The sequence below is a fragment of the Trachypithecus francoisi genome, unplaced genomic scaffold, assembly GCF_009764315.1.
Source record: "Trachypithecus francoisi isolate TF-2019V2 unplaced genomic scaffold, Tfra_2.0 Lachesis_group0, whole genome shotgun sequence".
NCBI lineage: Eukaryota > Metazoa > Chordata > Mammalia > Primates > Cercopithecidae > Trachypithecus > Trachypithecus francoisi.
The window spans coordinates 29,520,592-29,544,928 of record NW_022681453.1 but is presented as its reverse complement, the minus strand read 5'-3'; the positions used below and the strand labels follow the sequence as shown (position 1 = coordinate 29,544,928).

Here is a 24,337-nt window from a genome sequence, read left to right as displayed (position 1 = left end):
AGAAAAAGCTAAACATTGTGCGACTTATGCCCAAACCCCCTTCTAAGGGGATTCGCACCTTAACTTGTCTTCCGTGGTCAGTGTTTCCCGCCCCTGAATCTGGGTTACTGTCACTATGGCTTTCAATTGGCCCGGCTTAGGCGCATGCTCCGCGCGTATTGGCCTCCGCTCCTGTCCCCAGACAAGCGGCCATCTTGGGTCCCGCCCCTACCGTGGGGTCTTCTGGGAATTGCAGTCCCCGCTCCGCTCTGTCCCGTCACAGGACTTTTTGCCCTCTGTTCCTGGGTCCCTCAGGCGGCCGCCCAGTGGGCACACTCCCAGGCGGCGCTCCGGCCCCGCGCTCCCTCCCTCTGCCTTTCATTCCCAGCTGCCAACATCCTGGAAGGTAGGGGCGGGGAGGCAAGCCCGAGTGGAATAGTGTTTCTGGGGCGCGGGTCTGGGTTTCCACGCGCGTCTGGTCATCACCCCGGAGCCCAGTGGGGCCGGCGCCGCTCACGGGGCGGTGGGCTTCTGTCCCGAGGACTCTTCCGCCCCACGAGGGTCTCAGGGTGGGGACTTGGGGGCCCCCTAATTCCCAAGCACCGACCCCAGCCCTAACCCGTTCCTCCTCCACTGTATTTATACGTGGGGAAACTGAGGCACGGGGCCACGCCAGCGGTTCCGGGAACGCCACAGCTCTTGGCTCTGGGGGTGTGGTCGGCACCCGCCGTTTTGGGATAGTTCGTCAGTTTCATAGACAAGTAGCGAAAATCCGTCCCAACAGGTCTGTGTTAAACACGCAGGACAGTAGCAAAGCGGAGTACAGAGAAGGCAGCATTTTGGGAGATAATTTTACATTACTATTTCAAAAACAGACAAAAAGGCATCGAATTTATTGTTGTGGGAGAATTCGTCGGTACTTGGTCGGACTTTCTTACACCTATTTTATGGTTTGTTGTTTTTATTTTTAGCGTCAAAGGGGGGATTTTAAAGGTATATCCAAGTTGGGGGTGGCGGGGTGAAGGAGGCAGGTTAGTGGAACTTGAGATGCATCTGCAGATTTCTCTGTAATCTTAAATTCTGCCCTCGCTGTGTTACCTTGGAACAGCCACTCACAGCGCTTATCTGGGAAATAAGGAGCCCAATGCTCCCAGGTCAAGTGGCCCAAGGATGCTGCCTGAAGCCGAAATCTAAATTGAGAAAGTTTACCACTTGCAGATTTACTGCTGTTATTATTCTGGTCTCTCAGAAATGTGCTGGGACCAGTGGAAAATACCCACAGTAGTTGTTTTAGAAAGGTTCTGACCCGGGCCGGGCCCAGACTACCAAGGGCGGTCCCTACTGGCATCTGATGTTAAGCCTTGGCTTAAGCCTGCGGCCGGAGGCCTGGGCAGCGGAGGCTCCTGGGAGTTGCAGTCCCGCCCCTTGTTTCTCGTCGGGCAGGTACTCCACCTCGTGGCGTGCCATTTTGCACGGCGAGATGTCTCCTGGGAGATGAAGTCTCGCTTCTAGACGGTCTGTAGAGCAGCCGCTTGCCTCGGAACTACAACTCCCATGTGGACCTGCGTTCAAGGCTGCCGGCCTCTGTCCACCTGCTGCAACCTGGACTAGAGATGTTTAGCAAAGAAAGAAGTCTAGGGTTGTGTGTGTGTGTGTGTGTGTTGTTACTGATTGCATATGCTGTTCTAAGTATTAGATATGGGATTGTTGTATACCGTGTTCCAAGTATTAATGTACATGCTTTCAAAACCACTAACACTCGACCATTTAGAACATGTTCACATGACCTCTTTTTAATACTGTATTTCCCATTTGTATATGAGAAAAAACTTGAGAAGATAGCCCATGATTACACAGCTGGCAATAAAATATATATTCAATAAAATATGTATGATATGATTTAATCCTCTTAAAAGCTATATGAGAGTGAGAACCATTTTTATATTAACTTTACAGATTAGAAAACTAAGGCTAGGAAAGCTAAGTAACTTGTTCAAGTTACAATACTGGTGAATAAAAGGACTGAGACTGTAAGCCCTTCAGCTTAACAATGTCTGCTTAGAGAAAGACCCTACCTTACAGAGCCAAGGGAGAGTCCAACCTTTCTGGTTACAGAATTTTTAATATTTTCATTATACCATGTTGCTTCTGTAGTTAGACACTAAACGTTTGAGCTGCAAAAACATTTGAGATAATTTAATTCTAATTCAAAGATCTTGGAACACTTCTTGGCCTATAATAAATGTTCCACAAATGCTAGCTGTATATCGTTGTAGAATACCTTTATTTTAGAGATGAGGAAACTGACCCAGGTGGTAAAGCAGTTTGCCCAAGGTCACACACACAGTTGGTTTGTGTCAGAGATGAGACTAGAACCAAGTGTCTTATTTTCAAGTCCAAGGTTATTTTCATTCCACCAGCAGTCAGCTAGCAGGAACAGCAGATGTGTAGCTTTGTAGATGATTGTTTCTCCTGTAATTTGTTCTTTCAAGGCCACAGACCAGGACCAATTGTTGTAAAGTATCTTATTATTGGTAAGGTTGTAATATTTCATGAATTCAACAAATATGTTTTGAGCTTCTTTATATGGTCATCTCTGTTAACGTGCAGGGACCACATAGATGATAAGGACTTAATGCATTCGAACTGGAAGGACCTTATAAATCATCTAATCTAACTCTTATTTTATAAATGAGGAGAGTGGTATAAAGTAGTCTGCAATCTTCATCTCATGCCCTCATGTCAAAAGCATCCTATTTCTGCAAGAAGGCAGGTTTCTGGAGTCCTCACAGCAGTGTGGATAACCTTTGCAGGCTTATGCTTTTCTACTTGGTATCCCTGTCTTGGCCTTTTTCCTGAAGCCTTTGATAGAATGCTTTAGGAAATGTTTTTGTGTCCCCATCTTTATTTGTGTATTCATGCAACTTCAACATGCTCTGTTTCCATTTTGGAAATTAGTCTGGTTTTGTCTCCCATTACTCTTTTCTCTTTTGTTCTTTCAGACACTTGAGAACAAATTCTGACACTATGTTTGCATTCACATGTTAAAATCTGGCCCTCTAATATGAACAATCAGAAATCTAACAAGTTGTGACTTCCATTTTGGAAGACATATTGGCCTTTTCAATTATGTATTCACAGATAATAAGGCAGGTAACTCTGGTCTCTTCTGAAAGATGGTTTCCATATAGTTGGGTAATAAGGTAACAGTTTTATGAATTGTTGGCTAAACATTCCTGAAACAGTCTATTTGAGAAGTTCTCCTCATCACCCCATGCCCCCACCCCCACACTCTCCCAACTGATAGTCTGATCATTCATCTTCCAGCACAGTGCCTGACCACCAGTAGACACTGAAAAAGTACTTGTGGCATTGCATTCATAAGCACCCTGTTCCCACATCTTTTCATTGAATCTGTTTACTCTTTTAATGTAGAAGTGCAGCTTTGAAATATAAGATGTAGGAGGTTACTTTGCTTTCAACATGTACATTGCAGAGAAAAATCTCAGCCTTTGAGGTCATTCTCCAAGGGGTTGTCTCTTTGGGAATGTCCACATCTGTGACTTCTCAGATGAGAAAGTGATCCAAATAGTAAGACATAGCAGAGAAGCAGTAGAGGGGTTGTCTGAGGACCTATGATTTAATTCCCAGCTGTGCCTTTTAGACAAGTTACTTAGCCCTTGGTTTTCTCTCTTAAAATAGGGATAATAAGCATTTCTACCTCACAGTGATGATGAAGAAGAAAGTGTGTTTAAAGCTTTGAGCATGTTGTCAGGCTCTTAACAGCTTGCAGTCAATAGATAAATATAATAGCTCTTACTTTTGTTATTGTAAGCTTGATATATGAAAATTCACATTTCCTCAAGATTTAAAACTTGAGGCAGATATTTATATTATAAAAGGATTTGTTTGCCACTTGTTTTCTTAGAGTAGCACACTTGGTCATCACATTTAAAATATGAAGTTCCTCACAACTCTTGATAACCTGTCTTGTCAGCACAGTGACACTCTCTTGTGTGGGCAGAGAGATAGTGAAGCTTTTGGCTCGGTACTGCCTGCTAAGAGGTCCCTGATCTATGGTTCCACCTATATATTAAATCTTTGATTTAAAAGCAGTCTGTTTCTGTCAGTGGGAACTTCTGTCCGTCTCTAGACAGGAGTGGGCCTATCCCAGGAGCCTCAGGGTTAGAGTGAGGCAGTTGTCATCCAGCTGGTGAATAATCCTGGGGCAATGACCATGGGGATGTGGCAGTGCTTCTTTCTAAAGCTGACAACTTCAGGAGCCATGAGGTTACTGATAAGGAGGTGAGTTCCTGAAAAGAAGTGATGCAGGGAGCAGGGAAGGAGAAACAGGAATGAGGATCACAGCAACAGCAGAGGAGACGGACAAAGGAAACAGCGGAGGCCCTCAGTATCCTAAACATGTTTTTATTCAGCACATTTATCTTGCTCCTAACTCTGTGCCAGGCACTGCATCTGCTCTGGTGAGAGCAGTAAATGGGGTTGGCAGGGAGGCAGTGATTTGGTGAATGAGGGTATATTATCGGCAGGGAAGAACCTAGTACAAGGGAAGAAGAGAGGAAGGGAGGAAGAGAGGGAGGGAGGGAGGAAATGTTCGAATTTGATGAGCAGAAAGAAGGTCTGTTTGCCTAGGGTATGAAAATCAATGGCTGGAGGAGGTGGAGAGAATAAGGCTGCAGAGGTGAGCCTGAGTAATAGATTTATTTTTCTTTTTTTAAATTTTACTGTAAGTTCTGGGATACATGTGCAGAATGTACAGGTTTGTTACATAGGTATACATATGCCATGGTGGTTTGCTGCACCTGTCAATCTGTCATCTAGGTTTTAAGCCCTGCATGCATTAGGTATTTGTCCTAATGCTTTCCTTCCCCTTGCCCCCCACCCCCCAACAGGCCCCGGTGTGTGATGTTCCCCTCCCTGTGTCCATGCGTTCTCATTATTCAACTCCCACTTATGAGTGAGAACATGTGGTGTTTGCTTTTCTGTTCCTGCGTTAGTTTGCTGAGAATGGTGAGCCTGAGTAATATTATGCAGAGTTTGGTTACCTGCATTTCGACCTTATTCCAAGGGCATTTGGGAAACTGTTTAATGGCCTTAAATGGGGAAATGAAATTACTGGATTTGTTTTCATGAAAGTATGGATGTATAGCAATGTATTGTATTATTGAAGATTACTAAGAGTATAGACTTTAAGTGTTCTTGTTCCCAGAAAGGGGTCTCGATCCAGACCCCAAGAGAGGGTTCTTGAATCTTATGCAAGAAAGAATTCAGGGCAAGTCCATAGAGTAAAGTGAAAGCAAGTTTATTAAGAAAGTAAAGGAATAAAAACGTGGCTACTCCATAGACGGAGCAGTCCTGAGGGCAGCTGGTTTCCCATTTTTATGGTTATTTCTTGATGATATGCTAAACAAGGCATGGATTATTCATAACTCCTCTTTTTAGACCATATAGGGTAACTTTCTGACATTGCCCCATGGCATTTCTAAACTGTCATGGCGCTGGAGGGAGTAGAGCAGTGAGGACGACCAGAGGTCACTCTCGGCGCCATTTTGGTTTTGGGGGGTTTTAGCCAACTTCTCTACTGCAACCTGTTTTATCAGCAAGGTCTTTATTACCCGTATCTTGTGCCAACCTTCTATCTTATCTTGTGACTAGGAATGCCTTAACCTCCTGGGAAAGCAGCCTAGTAGATCTCAGCCTTATTTTACCCAGCTCCTATTGAAGATAGGGTTGCTCTGGTTCAAACACCTCTGACATTCTCACCACAAATAAATAAGTATTTGAGGTAATGCATATTAGTTAGCTTGATTTAGCCATTCCACAGTGGATACATATTTCAAAACAAAGTAAATCAGTTTTTAAAAAGTATGGATGCATTATGGATAATGAATTTATCTGAGATAATAGTTGATGTGGGAAAAGTATGTATGCTTGTGCTTCTTTAATTTTAATGTGCATACAAGTCTCCTGCTGATGTTAAAATGCAGATTCTGATTTAATTAAAGACCTGGAAAGGATCAGAGATTCAGTATTTCTAACAGACTGATGCTGCTGGTCCGTGGATCATCCTTTGAGTAGCAAGTACTTGCGAGACTCTTCAGTGGTCTAGGTGACAGAGGATGTAGTTAAGAGAATGGACTCGATAGAGCAAAAGACCTAGACTTTAATCTTGGTTCTGCCACTTTCTATGTGTGTGACTCTGGGGAAAGGGTCCAAATTTCTCTGAGCCTCAATTTCCTCATCTGTGAAATGGGGGTGATAATTTCTATTGCAGAGGGATGTTTTTTGTTTTCAGTGAGGTAACCCATTGAAAGTGCTTACCACGGTAACTGGTACTCCATAAATAGTAGCTAATGATTTTATTTTTATCATTATCGATAAAAAACACAAGTTGGTGCACCTGCTCTATGTTTCCTTGTTTATCATATTTTGAATACTAAGAGGACTAGATCACCTTTAATTCTACTGTTTTTACTTACCTCTATCATATGATGTTTGGAATTTCTTCAGTCCTCTGTAAAAGTTGTAGTATTATGGGGTCAGGGGAGGAGAAGTATCTTTTCCTCACCCTCAGGTTCTTGGTTGAGTCCCCTGTAACAAAAGACAGATTAACGAGAGAAAAGCACACAGATTTATTTAACGTAAGTTTTATGTGACATGGGATTCTTCATAATGAAGTGAAGACCCCCAAAACTAGTAAACCTGTGTATTATTTATGCTAGATTTGATGAAGAAGTAGATAGTTGTGTAGAAGTATGATTGAATAAGGAAGTATGAACTAATAATGGGAGGAAATGTAGCAAGACCTGTTTGTTCAGATTCTCTGTAACCCTTTGTCTTCAGAGATAAGGATGTTCTTTTACTCCAGGTATGGGACGTGAGAAACCTTTCACAGGAGGGTCTTAGACCTGCTTCAGGAGAAGGCCAGATAATTCTTCCTGGGTTTTATGACCTGCTTCAGAGGAGAAGGGCAGAAGGAAGGTCAGAGAGTGACCTTTGACCTTCTGGCTTCTGCTGTCATCTCAAATTCCTTCAGCTTACAATATTTGGCGGTAGTATGTCCTGAACCCCAGCATGTGCAAATAGATATATTTCAGCCCATGCAATTTAGTCTTTCTAAATTTGATGGACAAAGTCTGGGATCCTTATATTAACACATTATATCTGATTATTAAGATGGGAATTCAAGGTACCTGGCCTCCTAATGTAAGTTTATTCCTTCATTATGTAATTTTAATTTGTTTGGATTGCTTTCCAACTAGTGGCTTTCAGACCTGGCTGTAAGTTAGAATCATCGGGGCTGGTCCCATCCAGATAACTGAAATAAGAGTGGGGAGGGGAGCAGGTGTTTTTTTTGTTTGTGTGTTTTCTTTTGTTTGTTTATTATTTACATTTCCCAGCTGATTCTAAAGTGCATTTAAGATTGAAAACCGCCGATTCTAATAACACAGCATTGTGGAATGATTTGCAGCTGATTCTAAAGCGCATTTAAGATTGAAAACCACTGATTCTAATAACATAGCATCGTGGAATGAATCGGGTATAATCCAGTAGGTAAAAGGTCTGAGTGGGGAATGAAATATCTAGAAAGTAGCATTTTGAAGGCTTTGGGGGTGAAAGAAAAGCACCTTCACAAAGCTGTCATGGAATTTGATGAACTTACTATAAATTGTGCACTAGTTATCTTTGAGATTAACTGCCAGGGACACTCTTTCTCCCCCACCCTCCTTGTATCTCTTGCTGTGCTTATCTAAGGGTTTTCCTTATATCAAATTTCAGGTTGTGTTTCTCGTCCTGTACTTAGTTTACCTCATTCCTCATAGCTGGGGGTGTTGTGGGGGGCTATAATTCCATTAAAACTGTGTTCCAAAGAAACTCAGTGACATGCTTTCATGATCTATGGTGGTGTTATTGAACAGGTTTAAACAACTGTTCAGATAAAATACCACTCACTTTTACTGGTGATATTCTTACATTCTAATTGAGTAGCTTGAAATGAACCATTGAAATGAACCACTTCTAGAAAGGCTGCCTATTATAAAGTTTTCTTCCTATCCCCATCCTCCCCCAACTCCATGTCAAGGCAGAAGAATAATTAAGCTAATTTGATTACATACCTTTAATTTTCTTGATACTCCTTAAATGTAGTGATTGTGAGGGAGGAAAAAAGAAAAGCAATTCTTTTTCTTAGACTCTGCTCCTGGGGCACTGAAAAGTAAACTGACAAAAGACAGATTAACAGGAGAAATCATTTATTACATATGCATACAGAGGTCTTCATAAAAAAGAAGTGAGGACCCTATAAGAGGTGGTTAGGTCTGGGAGCTTTTATATTATGTGGAGAAGAAACTAGACAAAGTGAAACCTCCTTTGCAAAAATTATGATGGTGAAAGAGATCTGACCTAACCGCATCTAACTTGCTTCTAACCTCCGAGCTGTCCTCGTTCATTCCTGTGCATAGACCAAACTAACTTTAGAAGGATCTTAGTTTATAGTTTAACTTTGGAACAAAGATGTTAACAACCCTTTCCCAAACCCCCTAGGACTAACAAATTAGCCACAAGTTTAGAATTATGCTTTAGGAGTCATGCAACTAGAGGCCACAAGATTCTAAACCTCCCCAGTTGCTCCTGGGGATAATATCAAATCCTAAGGTTGGTGCTGGAGATATTTTTCCAACCTTGCGCTTGATGGGTCATATGGCACCACCCGGATTGATAAACTGGCTCATTTGGTCTTGTGCCCCCATGCAGGAACTGACTCAGCACAGGAGGACAGCTTTGACTCCCTGTGATTTCATCTCCAATTCAACCAATCAGCACTCCCCACTACCTGGCCCCCTACCCACCAAATTATCCTTAATAAATCCCAGTCTCTGAAATGTTCCAGGGAGACTGATCTCAGTAATAATAAAACTCTGGTCTCCGGTTCAGCCGGCTCTGCGTGAATTAAATTCTTTCTCTGTTGCAATTCCTCTGTCTTGATAAACCGACTCTATCTGGGCAGCAGGCAAAATGAACCTGTTGGGTGGTTACAAAAGGATAAGGGGATTTGGGCTTCTGGGGTAGGGGGACAAACTGTGAAAAAGTGACTAGGAAAATGTATGGTAAATGAAGGTTGTTTAGTAAGGTTTGTTTATGCAGGTAAGAATTCTCTCTGGTAGGGAAAGGAGAACACTTGTATTTATAGAAAATATGTTACCTTTACAAAGGAAAATTTATGCCCTGCTTTTAGATAGATGGAGGAGGGCAGAGGTGTTTCTTTTTCTTTTTCTTTTTTTTGTTGTTTTTTCTGAATCTGCTGTTCTTAATTGCCTTCAACTCAAATAACCCTTATGCCAAACTGGCATATTTTGGGGTAGCATATTCTGGCCCCCTTTCAGACCCTTTCCTTTGGAAAGTTGTTTTTGCCTGTCATAGAAAATGCATGCAGTTGTATTTGAGTATTTATATTTATATTTAAACTCTTATATCAAGGGTCCACGAACATTCTTGGCTTGAATATATATTACCCAGCGCCATAATTTCATTTTTTAGCATTTCCTGAACCTTTGTGCCCACCAGGAGGTTATTTCACAATGTAGTAGCCTTACTTTTCTAGTCTGTTGACTCCATAAAGAGAAAAAGAGAAGGGGTGGGAAAAACAGTGTTTTTACCAGAGTATTAAATGCAGTTAAAAACTACATATTTTAGGGGTATTTTGTATGTATGCCAGTGTTTTCTTTTAATGATGAATAAGTGGGAATAGAAGAGAAAATCGAGGAACTGGTTAAGAAGTTCACAAAAGATACTCATTGACAGGATTCTGGAACTTAAAGACCCTTTCTGAGTCTTTTTATGTGTATATTAGTGTTCTTTATTATGGATTTACCTCTTTTTATTAACAATCAGAATTCTATTAAAATTCAGTATATTTTGCAGTTTCTCAGACTCACAGCTACTGGAGTTAGAAACCATCATAGATAATGTTGAAGTATCAGTACTCCCTTGCAAGGTTTAATGCATGCATATTTTAGTTAGACCAGGCTGGAGGAGCATACAGTCTATAGTTATTTAATCACTGAAGTCTGTGGAATGTGGTAAGAACAAAATTTTTATTTTCTGAGAAGTCTTCTTCCCACGTCTTAGTTTTGAAAAAACAAAGCAAAACACAAAACTCACTGCTGCCTTTGGACTCCACATTAACTGAAGGGTGGTACCTGCTTGGTTGTGTCAGTAGATGTTTAAGCTGTGCCCAGAAGCACGAGTTTACCTATGCATTTGGAGCCCTGAGGACAGGCGGAGGGAAGGGTTGGAACTTGCTTAGAATAAGATTGTTTTAATCCTGGAGTACTAGCGATTCCAGTTCAATCTCTTGTAGGAATGATCCTGGCAAGAAATCCAAGGGAGAGCAGGAGAGGCAAGAGGGAGGTAAAACAAATGCAGAGAGTGTGGGAGAGGTAGAATAACAAAAAGTGGCGGGGTGGAGAGAGAGGGGAATATTTTTTGTTTTACAGCTACTTGTGTAAATAAAATTAGTCTCTGCCTGTCAGTAACTACATCATCAGAAAGTGGCAGGTCTAATTTTCATTGGATGTAGTCTACCACTTTGTTAGCCTGCCTGGAAGCATAGACTGTGTAGCATATCAGATGCCACTTTGGGACACCTTAGATAGATGAGTAGTCAGACTCTAGTGCAGCTGAAATTGAGGTACCAAGACCTGTGCCACCAACCTTTCCCAATTTAAGTGATCTGGACGAGACCTGCTCTAGTGATTCTAACTTGTAGCCAGGGCCAAGAACTACTGGTTAGAAAGCACTCCCAATGGGTTAAAATTATGTCAAGAAGGGGGCACTGTAATTGGATACGTAAATTTCCATTCGAAGGCAAGGTACCTTAAATTCCCATCTGAATAATCAGATATAATATGTTACCTTAAAGATCCCAGATTTTTTCCATCAAGTTTAGAGAGACTCAGTTGTATGGGCTGAAATATATCTATTTGCTCATAATACCTCAAAATTCACAGCAGATTGAAGGAGTTATAGCTTGGGCCATATGCCTACCACTTGGAATTGTTTCTATAGCCAGTGGGAGGGGGTACTGTGAGTGGCCAGGTGTGGCACAAATGCCCACCCCTGGAGAGGAGAGATTCACCCAGAGGAAGTGGGGCAGGCCTGCCACATTCTCAGCATCAGAGGCCACCATTCATACCAGAGTATATGTGACTGGTGCCCCCTGGAGTTGTGCTGTGCAAAGCTTGCAAGGCTGTACACACAGAAAGGCCCTGATTAACGAGAGGTGCTGATACCTTCAGAAGAGGGATGTGACACGAGGGATACAAAAACAACAGGTGGCCACTGTAATCTGAAAACCCATTTGCTGGGTTCTGCCAGCTTAGTGGATAAAAACAAGGCCAGGAAGCTTCAGAAAATCTACAGCTGAGGCCCTCTCTTGGCTCCTCTGAGCAGGGGATGAAGCTTCCTCTAAGTTAAGGCTTCCTCTAGCCTCTTGAACTTCCACAAGACAACAGGCCAAGGTTTCCCTGGCCTAGAGGAGTTAGCTGTGTTTGGCTTCCTGGTGCAGATGGAACAGCTGGGTCCAACTCCTATGGGTCAAGGACTGCTGGAACTATATGCAAGGGTCCTGGTGAGGCCAGAAGTGTTTGCATTTCCAACAAGGTGCCAGGTGATGTATATGCTGCTGGTCCGTGGGCCACACTTGGAATAAAAAGATTTTAGATTTTTGTGGCTTCTACTAAGTTGCCATTTTGTTTTAACGTAATGAGTAGTATTGTTTAGAATTTATATATATATATATACACACACACACACGTACACACACACGCACACATATATATATGGCAAGTTGTTTTTGTCTGCAGTTTTATTTCTCTTTGTAAAATGGACATAATGGTACCTACTTCATAGATTGTTATGAATTAAATGGGATGATCTATATAAAATATCAGCACTGCTCTCATGGAGTCTAGTGAAGGGGACAGATAACACATAGGCAAACACCTGTAACAATAAGATGTCAAGTACAAGAAGGAAGAGTATAAGATACTGTGATAGTAAGAGGGATGAGTAACCTATTGAGATAGAATGGCCAGAGAGGAAGAGCTGAGAATTGAGCAGAGACCTAAGTAAAGGATGAGAGGGAGCTGGCCATATGAAGAGCTGTATTAATAGAATGGGGTTCCAGGCAGAAGGAATAGCCTATTCCAAGGCCTTAAGGTGGGAAAGAGCTTAACACCATCAAAGGGAGAAAAGAAGGCCCCTGTGGCTGAACCATAGAGAGGGCAAGGGAGACTGACATCAGATGAATTGGCTGTATAGATAGGGCCCAGGCCACACAGGGCCTTGAAGTCAAAGTATGGAATTTGGATTTTTTTCCCATGGGTAATGCTCCTGTCCCTGGATCTCAGTATCGTGGTTGGATCCAGACCTCTTTTCCACTCATCTGCTTCTTCACTGAGCACCTACTTCTAGACTTTTTTTCCCCTCCCTTTGGCCAGAACATGAGTTACAATCCTAGCTGATGCTTCCCTAATGCCTACTATGTCCGCAGCCTAATTTGTTACCTGTTAAAACACTCTCCGGACCCTGGGTTCCATTTGTATAACCCGATTCCTTCTCATTTCTTTCACTAGGTTCTGATCAGAGCATCTGCGATACCCACTTCTGTCCCCTAATGCGGTATCAGGTCCATATCCCGCCTGATTTGACTTCTCTGCCACATGGCAGTGAAAATCAAGAACAAAGCCCTAGCAGTAGTCAGGCAGATGAACACAATGAAAGGGACTGAAGAAGAAGGAACAGTTTGGAATCTATTAATTGGTGGAAAGAAGAGGAGATACATAATTTTTATATGTTAGAATCATGGCTTCAAGAGATTTTTTAAAAAGAGCTTGAAAGAAGCTAGTTGGATCCATCTAGTCCACTCTCCTTTATTTGCATATTTGGAAAACTGGCTGTAAAGAGGAGAAATGACTTGATGTGGGTCACAGACAGTGCAATTGGCAGAATGTTGACCTTTCTTAGTTTCCTATAAGTTAGCTCCTGTGTCTTTTGCTTCCTTCTTATACTTTTTACAGCTTTTATTTAACCTTTGATTTTTAATCAATGCTTCTCTTTCTTTTGGACTGTAAGCTCTATGAAGGGCAGTGGTAGTGGCTGTTTTGCTGACGGCTGTCTCCCCTGCACCTGGTCCTTATGCAGGGTGAGTGATTTATGTCAGGTCCCTAACTGAGAATTCAGTGTTGGATTTTGCACTGTATCACACTACTTCTGGCCCATCTTCCATTACTGATTTTAAGTCATTTCTCTGGTTAGCTGAGTCTTGTCTGCACGAGGAGTATAGGCAGGTGAAATCTATAGAAACTGCAGACTTCATCCCCTTTTACCATTTCTCTGAATTTGCATAGCCTCCCGTTTCTTCCCTGTAATGGGGATAATGCTTTGTTTATTGTGTTAATGTTATCTATCTTCCCTCTCTAGAAAGATAGCACTATGAGGGCAGGGACAATTGTTGGTGCTGTTCATTGCTCTGTCTCCATGTGTAGAACAATGCATGGCCTATGATAGACAAAATGAGGTGTGACTCATCATAGCCATCAAGATCTGAAAGTCTGGGTTGTCCTGAAGACTGTTGCTCCCTGCAGATGAGTTGTTTATACTTCGTAGAGAATAAGATTATTCAAATGCTGGGGAGTCAAGGAGGGACTCTTGAGAGAGGAACCTATAAATAAGAGCCCATTATCTGACCCTGAGGACTCACTTCTGGCTTTGCCTTTCATTTGCTGTGTCATCTTGAGTGAAGTACTCAACCTCTCTGAGCCTCATTTTTCTGTAAAATGGAGATGATAATACTACCTAGCTCTTAGAGCTGTTGTGAGAATCAAGTGAAATCATTGATTTCAATTATGTTCTACACAGTGCCTGACACATACTCAGCACTCAATAAGTATGACCTGAGAGGCGTGTCATTAAACTTGGAATGTTACTCTATTCCTGCTAGCAGTTACACATGCATGCCAGACTTTACTTTATAAATCATAACTAAACCTTTCGCATAGGACTGTGTTATTTGGTGAAGTTTCATATTCACTTTGACCATCAAATAAATGTAGAAATCATCAGTTCTGGCTATGTAAAGTTTACTGAAAATGTTGATGAACAACAACCCAGGATTCAGCACAAAAAAATAAATCCTGGTTGATGTTAAAGACAGGAATATAAATCAGAAAACAAACATATCTGTAGTACTGTAATATTTAAATGCCTTCTTATAAACACTTAAGATTCTCATTAGTCCAACATCAGAAAAATGATAAATATTAATATTTGTCATCAAAGGAAAGCTTAGAAATCAAAGCAGAGTAAACAACTGTTGTATTTCAAGGATTACATAATACTGCAAGCATTTTTAATTAAACACCCCAAAACTCTGTTTTTAAAAAACTTTCTGTATGAGTTGGTTTATTTTTATCTAGTATACAAACTAAGATGGATGTACATTTAACCAGAAAAAAATGCAGGTAATTTATTGAGTCAGATCATGTTCTCAAAGATTTAGGTTGTGTTGTATGTCTACAAAAGAGACCCACATGTGTCTGAGGCAACCCTCCATCTCCATCGATCTCTAATTCTATTTCAGGAGGATTCTATTGGAAATGGGCCCTAGGTAGATCATGTAAGGGCATGGGTGCTTCCTGTCTTCCTTGTGGGTTCTCTCCTGAAGAGCCTCTCTTCTCAGGTCATGTTGCTGCTGCTCTGAATGGGCCAGGAAGTATGTGCAGCAGTCCCAGGGTCAGGAGGGAGCAGAGGGAGGGAGGACAGTTTACTGCCATCACTCTGAAGCTGTCAGGCTTTTCTTTCCTGCTTTCACAGTACCTGAGATAGCTGACTCAACATGAGATGGCTTCATCATGTCAACTGGCAGTTGGGAGACCCAGGTTTTAGTTCTGGCTCTCCCACTGCCTTACGCACGTCTCTTTTCTCTGGGCCTCCCTTTCCACGTCTGTAAAGTGAGGGCTTGGATCTGATCATTCTGAAGTCCTATTCCTCTCCAACATTCTGTGACCTGGGTAGAGCGCTTCAGGGACCTGATGAGCCCTTTTCCCTGCCCTCTGCAGAAGGGTAATTCTGGAGTGGCTGACTTTGGAACCAGTCAGAACTGTAGCTCATCTTAGGTAACTCATTTAAGTTCTCGGTTTCCTCATCCATTAAATGAGAATAGTGCAAGACTGTTGTCAACACAAGAGATGTCACTGGGAAAGCATCTAGAGCTGCATTTGGTAGGTCACAGGGATTGAATAATGATGCTGTGTTATTATTACTAAATACTATATTTATATAACAATAATATATGTTTATATTTCTATATTTATATTTTATTATATATTATAACATATATAATATACTATATATTATCACAAAATATATTATATTATTGTTTTAATATATAAATATAGTAAATATAGTATATTGTTATACACTATGTTTATATCTTGACTTAGCATTTTCCTGGCACTTTATACCACAGTTTTCTTATCTAAAAATGGGGATAGTAAGAGAAATTACCTCACTGGTTAGTTGTGAGGATTAAATGAGATAATACATGAAAACACATAGGGCACTTTCTGGTACATATTAAGCACTAATGACATGTTAGTGATTATTTTAGCTATGATTTTATTATTGGTCACAATACCTTGCTTTTTGTGAAAGCACTGGACAGGACAAGGTGAATGGGGTAGTTATGTTCTCTAACACACATGGTGAAGTCAATTTCCAGTGGTCTAAAAAAACCTAACATTTTCCCTAAACATCTCATTTATCATAGGAAAAGTTAAGTAAATGACACTGAATCTGCATTTAAAAGTCAAGTATCTGTATCCAACATGGGTTCTTTTTTTTTTGAGATGGAGTCTCGCTCTGTCATCCAGGCTGGAGTGCAGTGGCGCAATCTCAGCTCACTGCAACCTCCGCCTCCTGGTTTCAAGCGATTCTTCTGTCTCAGCCTCCCAAGTAGCTGGAACTATAGGCGCGCACCACTACGCCCAGCTAATTTTTCCAACATAGGTTCTTAAACCAGGATGCTTGGGCCTCTTTAAAACCTAAAATTTCAGGTTCATGATCTATCTGCACACAAAAATTGAAAGCAAGTTAAAAGAGACCTTACTTTTTTTTTTTTTTTTTTAAATTAGATTACTATGGCCAGGCAGCGAACTAAGATCTTTGTGTAGATTTTCGTATTTCATCCTCATAGCAACTCTATGGAGTCGATACTTGTATTATCCTTGTTTTACATATGAGAAAACTGAAGCTCAGAGAGGTTAAACAAAGGCTCAAGGACACCCAGTTGGCAAGTGGTGGGCCTAAGATATGGACCCAGGCCATCCGGCTAGGGAGCTTGAGGTATAATAGCTAATGTCCTTAGGTGGCAAAAAGGACAGACCTACCTGATAGCTACCTTTTCTGTAAAATGAAGTCTAATGGATAAGGACAAGGATATAAAAGGACTTGCTTTTTATCAATGACATAGCAAATTAACATTCATTTTTATTGTTTTCAAGATCATTCCATTTCAAGTGAGGGGATGAATTTCAATACAAATTGGACTTATTTAAGGAAACATCAATATTTTTCTCAAAGTAGCAGTATCAAAACCTTATGGAATTAAAGAAAATATACTGCATTTATACAATGTAAATTTATTTGGAAAAAAAATTTCTTTATCATTTTCTGTAGCTTAGCTTGCAGCTGTTGTCATGTCTATTTTTAAAACACAAAAATAAATTGTTTCTTTTTAAGTCCATTGGATCTGCAGGCTGGTATTAGACAAAGTTGGTGTGGATCAGTTGAACATCTTGGTCAGAGGGCCCGGAATATTCTGTAAGAAGGTGCTATTTAGAAGAAATTTTCATATCAACTGCATAAGAAAATAAATTTGGAAGATTTGAAGAAGTATAGAAATGCTCAAAAAATAAAATAACATTGCATTTCACCCATTCGTGATAGCACTATCAATATTTCAGTGTATACTTCTTTTCCGTTGTTTTTACTGCATGCATATATTTGTTCTGTTTGTTTTCTAACAGAAAATGGACACATTTTTCTAAATTTGGATAATACTTTACATATAGTTTTGTTTTGTTTTCACTCATCAATATATTGTATGCATTTTCCCATGGCATTAATGTCTACAGAGTACTCCACTGTTAGAATATGACATTATTTTTTAATCTATCCCATTTGGTCAACGTATAGGTTTTCCCCACTGTTTTTTCTGATGTACTTGCATGTATGCATAATCACATTCATGACTTTTTTCTTAGGAGACATTTCCAGGAGTGGGAATGCTGGGCCATGTTGTAAAGCTGTAGGAGTAGCTGCCTGGTGTTTCTTTGCTGCAAGCAGTGCTCCCCTGTGAACCTAGAATCCTCACTAACAACTTCTCCTGGGCTCTACTTCCCAGGAGGTTCAGAGAAGAGAATATAGAGCCAGAAGCTAGTGGGGTAATTAACCACATCAGTCTTCAGTTTCTGCTGGTTGATCAAAGAAACATGTTGGGTTACCTATACTGGCCTTAATGTGTCATGTTTTATTTAATGGGTTACTATGTCAGCTTCAAATGCTTTCAGCTGCAAGTAACCTGCTTAAAAAGAATAGAGGTTTGTTTCTTCCACATAAAACGAAGTCTAGAAATGGCTGGCTTTGGTTTTGGTTCAGCAGCTCAGAGATGTCAAGGGGAGTGTATCTTGTAGTTCTTGGTCTTACCATAAAGGCCACAGAATTGCTGCAGCTGAAGCAAGCATCATGTTTGTATTCAGGGAGTCAGGAGGAGATGAGAGAACAGAGAGATGAATGAGACACATTCTTGATCCTGGGAGTTGTTAGCCTGATTTAAAAAGTAGTGCTTTTTTCTCATATTGCAGAGATAATAGAAAATATATTTCATTATAGAAAATATATTTCACCCATAATCTTGCCACTCAGGTAATCACTACTCTCATATTGGTGGCTGTCCTTCTAGTCTAGTTATAAATGCAGAAATGCACAAAAAATGGGATTGCCCATTTATATACTGTTTTGTAACTGGCCTTTTTAATCAGCATTTAGCTCAGTGTCTAGTACTTGGTAGATGCTCTAAAGAATTTACTGAAAAATTAATGAATGATTTAAAAAATATACTATGAATACTTTTCTATGCCACTGAGTATTCTACAGTATATGTTTTACAGTATAGTTTTTTTTTTTCTTTTTTTTTTGAGACGGAGTCTAGCTCTGTCACCCAGGCTGGAGTGCAGTGGCGCGATCTCGGCTCACTGCAAGCTCCGCCTCCTGGGTTTATGCCATTCTCCTGCCTCAGCCTCCCGAGTAGCTGGGACTACAGGCGCCCACCATCTCGCCCGGCTAGTTTTTTGTATTTTTTAGTAGAGACGGGGTTTCACCGTGTTAGCCAGGATGGTCTCGATCTCCTGACCTCGTGATCCACCCGTCTCGGCCTCCCAAAGTGCTGTGATTACAGGCTTGAGCCACCACGCCCGGCCTACAGCATAGTTTTAGACAATTGCATATTACTGAATTGTTTAGATGGTCCATAATTTCCTTCACTGGTTCTCTATTATTTTACATGTAGATTAAAACAGTTTTTTTAACTATGATAAATAATTCTGCAGTGAATGTGTATGTGTGTACACAAATCTCTTATTATTTTCTTAGATAACTTCCTTTCAAAAGTTGAATTTCTGGGTCTAGGGATATGCCAGTTTTAAAGACCTTGATGTATACCACCAAATTGCCCTCTGCAAATGTGTCACTAACACCAGCAATGAGAGTTATAATCTTTTAGCTCTTTATTTTTACAAAACAATATAAAAAGGTATAAAGTGAAATTTTGTTCTTACTCCTCATACCTTCATCTTTGTACCTATCTCCCTTAAGGTAGCCACTTTTATTAGCACACAGGCAAATATTATGTAGGTTATTTTCCTTCCTTTCTTATATAAAAATATTGTACAATACACATTGTTCTGTACCTTGCTTTATTTGGTTTGACTGCTATATAATGTTCCATTATGTGAATATTCTATTTATTTACCTGTTCTCTTGTCTAGTCTTATTTGAAGCCTGTGTCTTTTCAGCCAAACTGGGCCCAAGTGAACCTTCATATTCTGGCCCTGCTGCTAGGCCTAATAGGAGCAGGCAGCTGTATCTTAATTTCCTAGTCCTGTGGTCTGGCCTACTACACATTTTGACTGCCTCCCAGGGCATACTTGGTAGTATCTGAAATATTCTGAATCTTCTAAGAAGGGAGAGAATTTCAAAGGTAGGTTTCTCCTCTTGAAGACCTCCCTGATCCTCCCTTAGCTTTGATGATGAGAGAGTTTCATCTTCTAGTTTAGGTAGAGAGCCAACCCCTCCTCCTCCAAGGGATGGTGGACATATGTGGGAATTATGACCCATAGACCTTTTAAAGAATTTCATCTCACAGAGTGCTGGCTCCCTTGTATGTTTATGAAATACGTTTTTTCTTTTTTCTTTTGAGACAAGGTCTTGCTCTGTCCCTCAGGCTGAAGTGCGGTGGCAAGATCTCACCTCACTGCAACCTTCACCTCCCTGGTTCAAGCGACTCTCGTGCCTCAGCCTCCCAAGAAGCTGGGATTACAGGTGTACACCATGGTGTCCGGCTAATTTTTGTATTTTTTTTTTTGTAGAGACAGGGTTTCGCCATGTTGGCCAGGCTGGATTTCAGAGGCTGTAAACATAATTTTTGAATGAGGAAGTGAGATACAACAGGAGCTGATGTAGGATTGCCAACTTTTACTTCTGCCAAGCAAAGAGATTTAAACAATTATTATTTTTAAAATTTTTCTCATTTTGCTAGGTATTGGTTAAAAACAATATTATGGTTTGGTCCTGGTTTGTCAACTGGTCCTTAGCGATCCTTACTCTAGTCTAATTGCTTCGTTTCTGAGAATCAGAAAATTTAAGTGTGTGATGGTATTAGGCCATTCTTGCATTGCTATAAAGAAATACTGGAGACTCAGTAATTTATAAAGAATAGACATTTAGTTGGCTCACAGATCTTCAGGCTGTACAAGGATGGTGCTGGCATCTGCTCGGTTTTTGGGGAGGCTTCAGGGAGCTTTTACTCTTGGCAGAAGACAAAATGGGAGCAGTCATGTCATATGGCAAGAGCAGGAGCAAGAGGATAGTAAGGGGAGGTGCCATACACTTTTGCACAACCAGATCTCACAAGAACTCACTCACTGTTATGAGGACAGCACCAAGAGGATAATGCTAAACCATTCATGAAAAATCCACCCCCGTCATCCAAGTACCTCTCACTAGGCTCCGCCTCTAACACTGAGAATTACAATTTAACATGAGATTTGGGGGGACAACTACCCAAACTACCTCAGTGATCCAAGTCTTTCTCATTGTGTTTTGGCATTGTCAAGTTGGAAATACTAAGACATGATCAGAATTTGCTTATTTTTTATAGCTAAAGACAACAGGGTTCAGCGAGGGGAAGGGACTTTTTAAGGTGGCAGCCAAACTCTGTGTATACCTCACTGGGTTAAACTGCCTAAGGATCTTGACCCGATGCACCAAGGAGAAATGGTTACTGGATTGATCTAGAAGGAAGGCTAGTGGATGTTTATTCCAGCCTCCTGAACAATATAAACGTCCCTTCTCCAGTATTTCTGGAAAACGATGTATCTGGTCTCTACTTACATATATTTAACAGTAGAGAGATCCCTACTGCGTAAATTAGCTGTTACTACACCTGTTGATATATTGTTCTAAGGTCTACACATGCTTTCCAGTAAATCTGAACCCATTAATAGTGACAGTATTATGTACTGAAAACTTACTTTGTTCCAGGCCCTGTGCTGACACTTGACATACCTCCTTAATCTCTGACCTGTGAGATGAGTCTTTCTATTGTCTCCAGTTTCCTAATGAGGGCCTGGTTCTCAGAGGGCTAGAGTTATTAGCACTGGGTAACACAGCTAGTAAGGTACTTCAGCTAGCTAAGTAATTGGGAGTTATATTAGTTTCCTAGAGCTACTGTAACCAATTGCTACAAATTTGGTGGATTTCCTCACAGTGCTGGAGTACAGAAGTCCAAAATCAAGGTGTTGGCAGGGCCATACTCCCTCTACAGGCTCTAGGGGAGAATCTTTCCTTGCCTCTTGCAGCTTCTGGTGGCCCCAAGCATTCTTGGCTTGCAGCCACATAACTGTTTGCTTCATTTGGCCTTCTCTTCTGTATCTTCTTCTCTCCTGTCTGTCTCCATCTGCCTTTCTTTTGTAAGGACACTGATCATTATATTTAGAGCTCACCCAGACAATCCAGTATGATCTTATCTCAAGATTCTTAATTACATTTGCAAAGACTTTTTTTTTTTCCTAATAAAGTAACACTTGCAGATTCCAGGGATTTGATGCAGACATATTGGAGGGTTGGGGAGTGGCATTCAACCCAGTACAGGTTTTTACACTAGTGCTCTGATTCCAGAATCTGTGCTCTGCTCTACTATACAATATCTTGTGAGGTCAAACAGAGAAAATCCATTTTCCCTTCTGCATGATAAGAAAAGACTGGCTTTCTCGCTCAGTGCTGTATCTTCTTTGCCTTGCATGGTACCTTGCATAGAGGAAGTGCTCAGTAAAACAGAATGGCTTTATTGATGAGTGAGGCATCGAATATATGAAGGTAGTTTTGCTGTCTCCCATTACTTTTCTCCAGGCTGAATATCCCCGGGTTGCTTTTGTGAAGTTCAGAACCTCTCACTATTCTAGTTGCCCTCTTGGAGGTATTTTCCAATTTGGCCAATATTCCTCCTAAAATATGCCTTTCAGGTTGAACTCTAGATAAGACCTAAGTAACAGATGTAGGGGAAGCAAAATTTCACCTTTACCTTCTTAGGGTTTTTGGCTGGGCTTAAAAATTAAATTGATATAAGGCAGATTAATAGGAGAAAAGCATACAAATTTATTTAATATAAGTTTTTTTTGTGTGACATGGGAGCCCTCATAAGGAAATGAAGACCCAAAGATGAAGTTAGAATTGAACACTTTTATATGGAATTGGATAAAGGGTAGTAACCTGTGAAGATGTAACAAGGCAAAGGGGCTTGGGCCAGAATATTTAACTGGGTGGAGAAGTGATGAGGAAAATAAGAGCTAGTTTAATAATGTTTGTTTGTACAGAATTCTGTTGGTCTCAGTGTTCCACCCTTGATGATAAGAATGTTACTTTCCTTCTGGTGTAAGAAGAATATTTTCCATACAGGGATTTTAGCTCTTGCTTTTATGAAGAAAAAGAAGAGGGTCAGAATTCCCTTCTTGCACCTACTGTTTTTTTTTTTTTTTAATTATTTTTTATAAGTGCCTTTAGCTTGAAAATAATTCTTATGCCAATGTGGTATATTTTGGGATGGCATGTTCTGCCACCTTTCACACAGTAGAATGTTAATTCTTGTGGTTTGTACACTATATTGCTTTAAAGTAGCTGTAGATTGTGTTTACTTTAGAGCAGCTGCTAAAGTCATTGCTGGTGATTAATAACTAAAGACATTTTTTAAAAACCTCTCCCCGTATTAGTAGCCCTACTCAGTCTCTGAGTTTTTAGGCCGAATTGAACCCTCAGTTTTGCTAGTACAATTTTTATTGATTTTGGATTCTGGGAATGGATTTTGAGTTTGGAAAGAAAATAATCCGAACATCACACTCAGGGGTTTAGTAGAAAGGGCAAACATACTCATGAATATATCCGGTTTTTCCTCTCCATTCCAATTTGTTGATCCCATGGAAAAAAAGTTCTATGCTGTAAGAGAGATGAATAATGATCCAAAAACAATTTTCTGCAAGAACAAATCAGAATTTTCATGACCAAATATTAGAGAAAAAGAAGCTCTTTCTTCTTTATTTCCACCCATTGTGGCATGTAGTTGGCACAGTCTTTTTTGTTTTTTTATAAATCACATTTACCACCTGCTTATATTAATTTTCATGTACTTATACCCTGACCAAATTTATGCTCTTGGTGTTGTATGTGCTGCAAGTTTCACTGCTGTCAAAACATATTTTAAAAAATAACCCACGGGTTTTAACCAGTATGGTCAAGATAAATTAGATTTTTTAAAGTAAAATCACCTTAATATTTAGATCAGCAAGAAAATGTGATTATGATTAACTTTTGCCCTTATGTGGCAAGATAGGACAGAGGTATACTAATGTTTTAAAACATTTTTTTAAATTAATTTTCTAAACTAGGGATTGAAATAAGGAAAACGTAATAACTCCCATTGGTGGACTCGATGGCATCATTTACTCCATTATACTTTCTACTGAGTCCTGAGGCCTTTGCCTTAATGGTTTCTTTGAAAGGAAACATTTTCAGGAGAAAAGTCCTCCGCTTGTCACTCTTCTCTCTCCCCTCTTATCTGGCTGCTCTAATACTTCTGACCTTAACTTAAACGTCTTTTCCTCAGAGAAACCTTTACTGACCTGAAAGACTTGGTTAGTTCTTATATTGTAAGCTCTCTTAGTACCTTCTACTTTTTTTTTTTCAGGCTTCATTATATTAATCTCAATTGCTTGTTAATATTTGTCCTTTATCCTAGACTGTAAACTCTAAGAGGGCAGGGGCTGTGTCTGTTTTCAGCGTTCTACTTGTTTTCAGCATTCTACCCATTTCAGTGTCTGGCTCGTACCACTTGCTTACTAAACATTTCTTGACTAATTGGCTGGAGGATGAAAAAAGTCATGTAAGGGTATATGGGAACAGTAATTTTAACAATTATTTGCATTTGCATTTGTGTATGTATCGACACTAAACTAATAGTGGTGAACTTTTTTCTCTTCTTTTCTCTTTCTCTCTCTCTTTCCTTTCTCTCTCTCACTGTCTGTGTTTTGAGTACCACTGCATCAGATTACTGAAGTAGAAAGAATGGTTGACATTCTGTTTTAAAGTGACCATGTATTTGACCCACTTCTTCTCGAGTAATGTCATCACGATTGTATCTCATTGCTGTGGGTTCTTGGAGGCTGACAGGCGGAACAAGTTGCTTCAGCACACAGTCCTCATCTGTCATACAGAACAGCTTGTAGATTCTTATTATGTGAATGAAATATGGAGAGAGGGATATTTTTCTTCCTGGGCTATCAGGGTAATTGAAAGTAACCATATCAGGGCATGAAGGGGAAATGCAGGAAAATAGACTGCCTTTGTGAAGGGCAACTCATCTGCTCTCAGAACTGCAGGTGTGTAGCCTCATCTCCAAATGCAAAGGCCTGGGAAGTGTTTCCCGTTATCAAAAGGCCTGAGATTTGAC

The 24,337-nt window shown here is 40.4% G+C and overlaps 1 long non-coding RNA gene across 4 annotated transcripts in view; it reads left to right on the top strand.

Moving 5' to 3' along the window:
• Positions 1-228: 228 nt before the first annotated feature.
• Positions 229-24,337, top strand: part of LOC117083072 — a 43,384-nt gene continuing 19,275 nt past the window's right edge. For all 4 annotated transcript variants that reach the window (XR_004436925.1, XR_004436924.1, XR_004436926.1 and 1 more), the window contains exon 1: positions 229-385. This is a non-coding gene — a long non-coding RNA (uncharacterized LOC117083072). The remainder of the gene's footprint in view (positions 386-24,337) is intronic.